The sequence below is a fragment of the Triturus cristatus genome, chromosome 7, assembly GCF_964204655.1.
Source record: "Triturus cristatus chromosome 7, aTriCri1.1, whole genome shotgun sequence".
Taxonomy (NCBI): Eukaryota; Metazoa; Chordata; class Amphibia; order Caudata; family Salamandridae; genus Triturus; species Triturus cristatus.
In genome coordinates this window covers 62317316-62326830 of record NC_140590.1, presented here as the reverse complement: position 1 = coordinate 62326830, position 9515 = coordinate 62317316, and positions in this window count along the sequence as shown.

Here is a 9515-nt window from a genome sequence, read left to right as displayed (position 1 = left end):
TGAATTTTAAGGGGGTGCGTATAGTAAAACTGGTGGGGTCACTTGCACAGGCCATATGCATACATATATTTATACGCACACATGTATATTTACTCAAAATGTTTGTGTATATATATTTAGATATACAAATCGTAGGAAAGTGACCCTTTTTGACATGGTCACCCCCACGTTTTGCCTGGTAAATGACACAATTTCAACTGGAAGTGTACTGGGTTCCAGCTTACCAGGAACCCAGTGCCAGATCTCTCTCCCTAAAACTGTGCAATTGTACCTCAATTAAATACCTTTAGCACCCCCTGCAAGTTCCCAGTAAATGGACCCCTGGTACCTATGGCATGGGGTACTAACGAAGTCCCTAAGGGTTGCTGCGTGAATTGTGCCACCCCAAGGCACCCCTCATCAAGCACAGGCAGGCTGCCATTGCAGGCTGCATATCTTGGTGCAGACAAAAGTGAAAACCCGACACACATCCCTGTGTACCATGCCCTCAGACACTACATGCAGCATGAGTAAGTCAACGCTACAGCAGGTCTTACAGCCCTACGGCAGGGTGCACCATGCTGCATGTGTGGACATAGCTGCATGAGCAGATGTGCCCCAGTGCTAGTCAGTTCAATTGCCAGTACAAGTGACCAGAGAAACTATTTTAAGTACATGTGCTGGGTACTGGTCAAAAAGAGTTCCACAGCTACATGATGTCTTCAAAGAAACCAGAGAGGTTTGGTATCAGACGTCTCGTATTAATAAACCCATACTGATTCCAGTAATGGATTTTTCAATACATGCACCCAGAGGGCACCTTAGATTTGCCCCTAGAAAACCTACCAACTAGAAGTGTGCTGACTGACTGGTCCTACCCAGCCTGCCACCACAGAAGAGTTTCTGAACCCCAGGGGTGACTGCCTTCGCTCTCAGGTCAGGAACAAAGCCTGCTCAGGCAGAGGGTGTTAACACCCCCTCCCACAGGATGACCTCAAATAAGCTCCCTGCCTTGGCATGCTTCAAAAAGTACACCGCCTTCGGTATGCAAATCAGGCTTCCCTCAGGAGAGGATGACAACATCTCCCCCGTTCCCTCCAGGGCCCATTTGGCGACTAGACAGGTAGAATGTAGTATCCAGAGAGGAATGTTCACCTTCAGGCTAGCTCCACCCCTAAGTGGGGCTACCTGAGGCAGATACGAAATTTCAGAGTCTGTCTTTCAGAGTCTGTCATCTTTGTGATGGAAAACTTAAGAACTCTGGGACAGGGTTATGCCCACTTGCCACAGTAAGTTGTCGGGTGGGGGGGGGGCATAGTGAGCCCAGGGGTCAGTAGCCCATAACAACTAGACTGTAAACTTACAAGAGGACCTGAAAAGTGACTGACAAATACTGAAACAAACATTACTCAGATCTGCCCTTCAAGATCGGGGAAAAAGCAACAAGAAATGGACTCAAGGTGCTCCAGGGTACTGAAGCCTAAGGGCAGTGTTGATGCTCTGGAAGCTTTCAAGGCACAAATGCATGGCCAGCTCTAAGATGTGGATGGCCCTTCTATAAGCAGATGAATTGGGAAACAGATTGTGCAGGGAAAATCTGTGCATTGGCCGCTTGGAGCAAAGTCGGATGGTTCTGCTTTGGCAGTGATTGTGGCCAAAATCAATGCTGGGTAGAGAACATGCAGAGGTGAGACTGGGCAGGGTACTCAGAGGAGGCCTGATGCACACCAGCACACCTAGAGACCATGTGACATGTTGGGTAAGATCAACTACCTCTCTGACAAGGAAGTTGTGTTGCAAACTGCATGGCAAGAGGCCGCGATGTCCTTTCAGAACTTTCCCTGTGATATATTTATGAAGCTAGCCCAAGATACACTACAGAGACCGACCTGCAGACCGTTCACTCAGAAACTTAGGGCCAGATGTACCAGTACGAGGAATAGCGTTTACCTAACTGAGATTTTCTGAAAATCCAATTTGGAAATCACAATTCCTAATTTATAAAACGCATTGAGATTCCTTTAGCGAATCCTAGTAGTTTGCAAAATCGACTTACCTCATGAATATGAATGAGGTAGGTTGCAATTTGTGACCTATTAGGAATGATGCCATCACAGGGATGGTGGCCTGCTGAGGTCAGCACCCCACCATGTCTGTGATTGCTTTAAAATAAAGCGGTCTTTTTTTTTTTTGTTTGTTTTTTAAATGCAACCCATTTTCCTTTAAAGAGATGCATTAAAAAAAAAGTTATTTTTGCCATTTGTTTAAAACGACTCAGTGGTCCCGTGGTTCACTGCCTTCTCTTAAAACTTTTTTCACAGTCATAAATGGAAATGAGTCCCCTGGGACCCCTTCCCCTTTGCATCACCACTACAGTAGTTTGTAAATTATGTTTCCTGGCCGGGGTTCAGTCATAAGATATTACTACATGCCATTCCGTTTCAGTATTTGGAACGGACGCCACTTCCAAATACTGAATCGGTATTTGGTCGCAAACTAAAATTGCATTTCGATAACGTGATACCGAATAGCAGTTCGGGTTAGATACACACCAAAGGCTTTTTTGTGGTTGCAAAAGAGCCAATTCTGTGAATCGGTCCGTTTGCGCACAGAAAAAAGCTTGATACATGAGGCCCTTAATTCTGAAAAAGTTGTAGTATAGCTGGACCGCTCCTTTCAGAATAACTTTTGAATATTAGGAATCATGCCACATTAGTGAGTGAATGGAAGCTGCAAAAACCTTGTGGATTGAGCTTTCTGAAGGGGAAAATGCTAGAGCTGCATTGGAGCCCTCGGTTGAGAGGGAGATTCCTGCAACAGGTCTGAGGCTAAATTTGGGGTTTCCGACACCCATGCCAGGTAGCTGCACCTCAGAACCCTCAGGAGGCCTGGAGTGGCTTGTAAAGAAAGGAGGAGAGGGTCTTTCTTGCCTTGTGTTCTCCACATTAGCAGAGATCACACTAAAAAACACCAGAATGTGAAAATGGGCTTTATAAAGAGCAGTAATATAGGATTTTGACTCTGGGGAAGTTTTTTTTAGCAATCTGAGTGTGTAGAAAAGCTAAATTATATAGACTGCCATGATTGTTGGAACTGGTTGCCGGGGGTTGGCAAAATATTGCTCCTTTTCCCTAGGGTTCATAACGCCATGTGTTCCCACCCTTCGCCAATAAAAACAGAACCCCATTTGAGTGGGTGGCCATTCCCACTACAGAAACAATGAAAACTAATCCTATGAAATGAATGTGGTATTCTTCTGGTTTGGTCCATTCCTTTCGCGGGAAATAGGTGGAGCCACACAAGTGGGGTACAGTTTGATCACGAGAAGAGAACACATCTCCCCACAATCACTAATCACGCTTCTGACTATGCTGGAAAAAACAAAAATTGGAGAATGGAAGGCTTGATTTAATGTCAGCCACTTAGAATTACTTGGGTCTGCATTCCTGTCCATTTTCCACAACAGCCCTCCACACAGAGACCATCAATAGGCAAATCAGCCTTTGTCCTGCCCAAATAGGAACTGTCCAGCTGCACGTCCAGGCCAGGTCCCCACCAGATGGGAACAACATCAATACAAAAAAAAAGGTTTCAGATTTCTGAGTCTCATCAGTGAGGTGCTGTCATGTGTTTCCTGCATGGCTCACTCTAGTTTTCCCTAGGTTAGCCTAACTGTGCATGCGATAGGCATAATTTTCCTTTGCACACGTTACTATATAAACATGCTTGCTTTTGTGCCACACTGTACTTTAACACAGAACCTGCATATGTTTGTGTTCCGTATCTTTCCTGGGATTTAGACTAAGTACCACCAACAAGGTCAAACAACAATGTCCCTTGTTATTATTTCTGGCCAGGCACTAGCACCGAGACAGAACACAAGAATGCAGCGGTTTATGTGCACACATGTCCTACCATATAGCTGAGCACGAGACAAACACACACATGGAAAGTGTCCTGAGACAAGAGCACTGTGTCTGCTGAGATATAGAGCATCCATCTGTGTATGCTAAGGTACGGGGTCTGCCAGTAATCCTAGAGATCTTTTATATATAATCATCTAGCTTTAGTAGCGGGGGGGGGGGGGGGGGGGGGAGGGTATGGGTCACTGTTATATAAAACGACAGCACTTTTCATGGTATATGGATTATTAACCATGCAACTATTTTCATTATGCATTTGCTTTCTAATTGTGGCATATATACACTGCATTTCTGAGCATGACAATTTAAATAAATATTCTAAACTTCGTGTCTTCTGGTTAATTTATTGTGGGCGGGTGAGAGCGAAAGGGTGTGTCCTGTTACCGTGATCCCTGAGATGGTCAAGAGTGTTGTGTTCTGGCGCGCCAATTCACTTGTTGCTCTCGTAAGGTTAGGAGAGCAAGTGAGGCACTATAGCTAGTCAGACTCTTGCTCATTGATACTGAGGTGGTATGGTGACTCACTCACTACATACTGATGTTCTACGGTCCCAAGCATAGTTCGGCACAGTGAGCGCTGGTCCATTGTGTGGACAGCTTGGGTCCAACAGCACAGTGATCACAGGTCCCTTGCATAGACAGCTTGGGTCCATGGCACAGTGAGCACGGGTCCCTTGCATGGACAGCTTGGGTCCATGGCACAGTGAGCACGGGTCCCTTGCGTAGACAGCTTGGGTCCATGGCACAGTGAGCACGGGTCCCTTGTGTGGACAGCTTAGGTCCAACGGCACAGTGAGCACATGGTCCTTGTGTGGGGAGCTAGATTCCAACAGCACAGTGAGCACAGGTCCCTACTGTAGGCAGCTGGAATCCAACGGCACACTAAACACATGGTCCTTGTGTGGGCAGCTTGATTCCATTGGCACAATGAGCACGGGTCCCTTGTGTGGGCAACTTGGGTCCAACGGCACAATGAGCATGGGTCCCTTGTGTGGACAGCTTGGGTCCAACGGCACAGAGATTGCATATGTCCCTTGTGTGGACAGCGTGGGTCCAATGGCACAGTGAGCACGGGTCCCTTGTGTGGGCAGCTTGGGGCCAACGGCTCAGTGAGCACTGGTCCCTTGTGTGGACAGCTTGGGTCCAACGGCTCAGTGAGCACTGGTCCCTTGTGTGGACAGCTTGGGTCCAATAACACAGTATGCATGGGTCCCTTGTGTGGGGAGCTTGGGTCCAATGGCACAATGAGCACGAGTCCCTTGTGTGGGCAGCTTGGGTCTAAAGGCACAGTGGGCTCAGGTCCCTTGTGAGGACAGCTTGGGTCCAACGGCACAGTGGGCTCGGGTCAGTTGTGAGGACAGCTCGGGTCCAATGGCACAGTGAGCAAGGGACCATTGTGTGGGTAGCTTGGGTCTAACAGCACAGTGAGCACATGGCTTTTGTGAGGGCATAGCAGCCGTACATAGGCCCTCTTACTAAGAAAACAAAAACACAAAGCCTAGGAGATTTGGGGGTTTGTACATCTGCGGAGACCATAACTGAACATTTAAGGGTCACATACACTAAACATGATATTAACTCCTGGAGAAGAGGATACACGTGACCGTGCACAGCTCCAACTGCATTGTCGCACCCTGCAGAAGATCTCGATTAGCTATGGAAGAGGGGCTTTAGATGCTGTAGACATGCATTCCTTACTCGTCTCAGTCCTGTCTCACAATATTCCTGGCAGATGCGACTTTGATAGTCAGTCATTCAATAAGAATTGTTTAGAAATTTATAAACCGAACAAAAGAAAGAAAAAAAACAGTGCAAATGAACGGTACAATCATAAGCTGGAGTGCGTGCCACAGAGACTTCCATGAGAGAAGACTAGTTTGGTATCATGTCCCAAGGCAAGCAAACAGAATGCATATACCTGTGGCATAGGATACTGTGGCTAGTGCATCCTAGCCAGTGGTCATCAGAGGGTACACAGCATTCTGCCCACGTGAAGCTCAGTATCAGAGAATGATATATGTACAGAAAGGACTACAACAAGGTGGTATTCAACTCAAAGCAAAAGAAAAAACCAAGACTAAGCAAGAGGAGGGGAGGTAGGGAGGGGAGGTAATGGACGGTATATAGCAACGCAGTCCGCCACTTGAGTATATGCTAGAGAGACATTCAAGGCACTTGCATCCTATCTGGAATCTTTCACTTCGTATCAATCAAGCACGTAACCAGGGAATCCATCATAAAATAGATGTTGAGAAAGTGTAAGGTGTTACGTAGGCACTCCATGTATTGTTGGAGGCAAGGAGATCACGGAGGTTTACATTTCTGTAATTACTCGTCAAACCTGCCCCAGAGTTGTCTTGAACTGACAAATTAATGGTATTTAGAATACATGGTCATCCGCATTTCTAGTAGAGCAGTGTACTTAAATGGTAATATAGAGTATGATTTCCACTCCATCACCATCACCTTGAGCCCCCCCGCCAAGGACAATAAGTCGAGGAGAAGCAAGGTCCTTGACTCCGCTCCCCCTTGTTGTCCAGAGCAGCAGGTCTACACTTGCCACCTACCGAGCCCTGCCTGACAACCGTCATCTCTCTGCCTCATTCTCTCGCCTTTTCTGAATTTGTCACTGCTCCTGCCTCTTTTCCTCTAACTCCTACCTCATTTTCGCATTACCTTTCCACTGTCCTTTCACTGCCTTCTCTGCGTTTTCCCCCATTTCATCCATCTAATCGTTTTTCTACATCTTTGAATATTCTTTAATTTTGCATTTTTCCTCCTGCTACAGCTTTCTCTGCTTTAACCCCATTTTTCTTCTGATTTTCGATCCTTTCTGCTTCTCCCGCCTTGCTGGGTTCCAACCTTCCACAAGCCCTACTCACCACCATCCTGTGCCCTCCCTCCTCCCAGGATCTACTTCATGGAGCCCACAGCGCGGCCAGCCCAAAGGCGGGACCACGCTCAGCTCCAGGACCCCTTGACTGTGGCCCACCGCAGATCCACCACCACCGAGCTCCGAGTCCTGGAACAGAGACTCCGCAACAACAACTGCTGCGCCTCTCCTCGATCAATTCAATCAACTATAGGACCTTCCACGTGCCTGAGCAGCCTCTTCTCGTGCAACTCGGAGCACCCGCATGCATGGCAACCTCCACTATGCCGACCACAGCTGTCTGATCAACTTGACTGCCTCCTCTTCAGCACGATAACTCTGCAAGCACGCCCCTGAAATCTGGGACACCATCACCACCCTCACCCCAGACGTCACGTTAGTCATCGAGAACTGGCTCAGCCCTGTATCAGCTCCCGACACGACCTCAGCAACACCCACCAGTTACAAGGTAGCACACCAGGACTGCAGCAACAAACACAGAGGCGGAATCACCATCATGCACAAAGAAAACATTCACTAAACCACCACCGCAGATGACACTGCCCATATCATGGAACACCTCAATTTCAAACTCCAAAAAGAGGGCAAATCTACCATCAATGACACCCTCACTTACAGGTCTCCTGGGCCTCACCCCAACTTCTGCAATGCTATTTCTGACTTAATCACCCTCACGCCACTGACTCCAAGGACTACATCTTCGGCGACCTATATTTCCACCTCAACACCACCAACACCACCAACCTTCTCGAAAACATGATCATCAGCCTATTACAACTAGTCAGCAGCCCCACACACAACACAGGACACACTCTTGAACCCATCTTCACGTCTAGCAACACCGTCAAGTACAGTCATGTCACAGAAGTCACCTGGACAGACCACACCATCATGCACCTTGTCATCACCAGCCCCCCCAGTGCCAACCAGCACCCCACACTACAGCTGGAGCAAAGTGTCAGAGAGCAGTGGACTGGCACCCTCAACACTTCACACCCTGACACTACACCTAGAAAAAGCGGTCAAGACTTTCAAAACCTGGATCACGTACAGCGCCAAGAGAGTCACCCTCATCAAACCCAGCAAACACAAAAGAGCCACCAAAATGGCCAGATGGTACACCGCAGAGCTGAGAACTAGAAAACATGCATGCAAGCAACTAGAAAGAAAATGGTGCACTAGTAAGGAATCTTCAGACAGCCACCTTCAAGATGCCCCTCAACCACTACCACTACCACCAGCTCCTGAAGGAAGCTCAAAAGAATGCCCCGGCAGATCGCATCAAAGCCAGCTCCAATCACAGTAAAGAACTCAACATTGTCAGAGATTTCTCCAAACTCTCGCAAACATCACCCCTTCCTATGACCTTTGTGACACTAACGGACTGCTTCCATGACAAGATTTCCACCATCTAAAATGCCTTTGAACCCCAGCACACCCCTTCCGACCTCCTTGGCCATCCTACTCCCACTGAAGCAAGACCTGACCGCACACTCACCACCTGGAATCAGCTTTCCACACAGAACACCACAGCAATCATGAACTCCATCCATTCAGGAGACCCCCACGGGCCCCTGCCCTCACCACACCTTTAACATTGGGAGAAAGAAGATCAGCTGTGAGCTCACCACCCTGTTCAACAACTGCATTGCCACTATCACCACCTTCCCCGAAAAATGGAAGCATGCAGAAGTGGAAACCTTCATGAAACAGTCCAACCCCAGCAAACTCAAAAACTACCACCCCATCTCTCAGGTCCCCTTCCCCACCAAAGTACACACAAAAAACATTAACCGCCAACTCACTGAACACCTGGAGAACCACCATCTTCTGGACATCCGAATAAAGATTCGGCAAGATCCACAGCCACAAAACCACCCTAATTGCTGCCAAAGACTCCATCAGAACCCTCCGCGGCTGAGGAGAGACGGCGGCCCTAATCCTTCTCAACCTCTCGGTAGCATTCGGCAGTGTCCCTTACACCCTCATCAAAAGACTTCACCACATAAGAATTCAAGAAGATGCCCTCAAGTGGATCGCCTCCTTCCTCAGCGTAAGAACCCAGTGAGTCCGGCTACCTCCATTCACCTCGGAACCCATGTACATCTGCAGCATTCGTCAAGGCTCATCCCTCAGCCCCACTCTGTTAAACGCCTATATGACCCCAATTGGCCAACATAGTCTCATGGATTAAACATCATATCCTATGCAGACGACATCCCGTTCATCCTTTCACTCTCAGAAGATTCCACCACCATGAGAGCAAACTTCTGCAGGTGTATGACCAGCATCGCCAACTGGATGGAAGACAACTAAATGAAACTCAAATTACACAAGACGGAAGTGTTGGTCTTTGACAACAAGACCTCTCCATGGAATGATGACCCCTGGGACTAGGACCCTCTCCCTCTCAGACAGACCATGCTCTAAATCTCTGCGTCATACTGGATAGCAGACTCATCATGAAAATCCACACCAACCAAGCCTCATCCACCTGCTTCCTCAATCTTCGCATGCTCAAGAAAAATCTCCAAATCGCTTCTAATCAACACCAGACATACCGTCACTCAAGCCTGGACTAATGCAATGCACTCCATGCAGGAATCACCACTAAACTCCTGAAGAGACTGCAAACCATAAAGAAATTCGCAGTCAGACTCATCCTCGATCTCTCCAAATGGACCCACATCACCCCTCAACTCAAGAAATTCCACTGGCTCC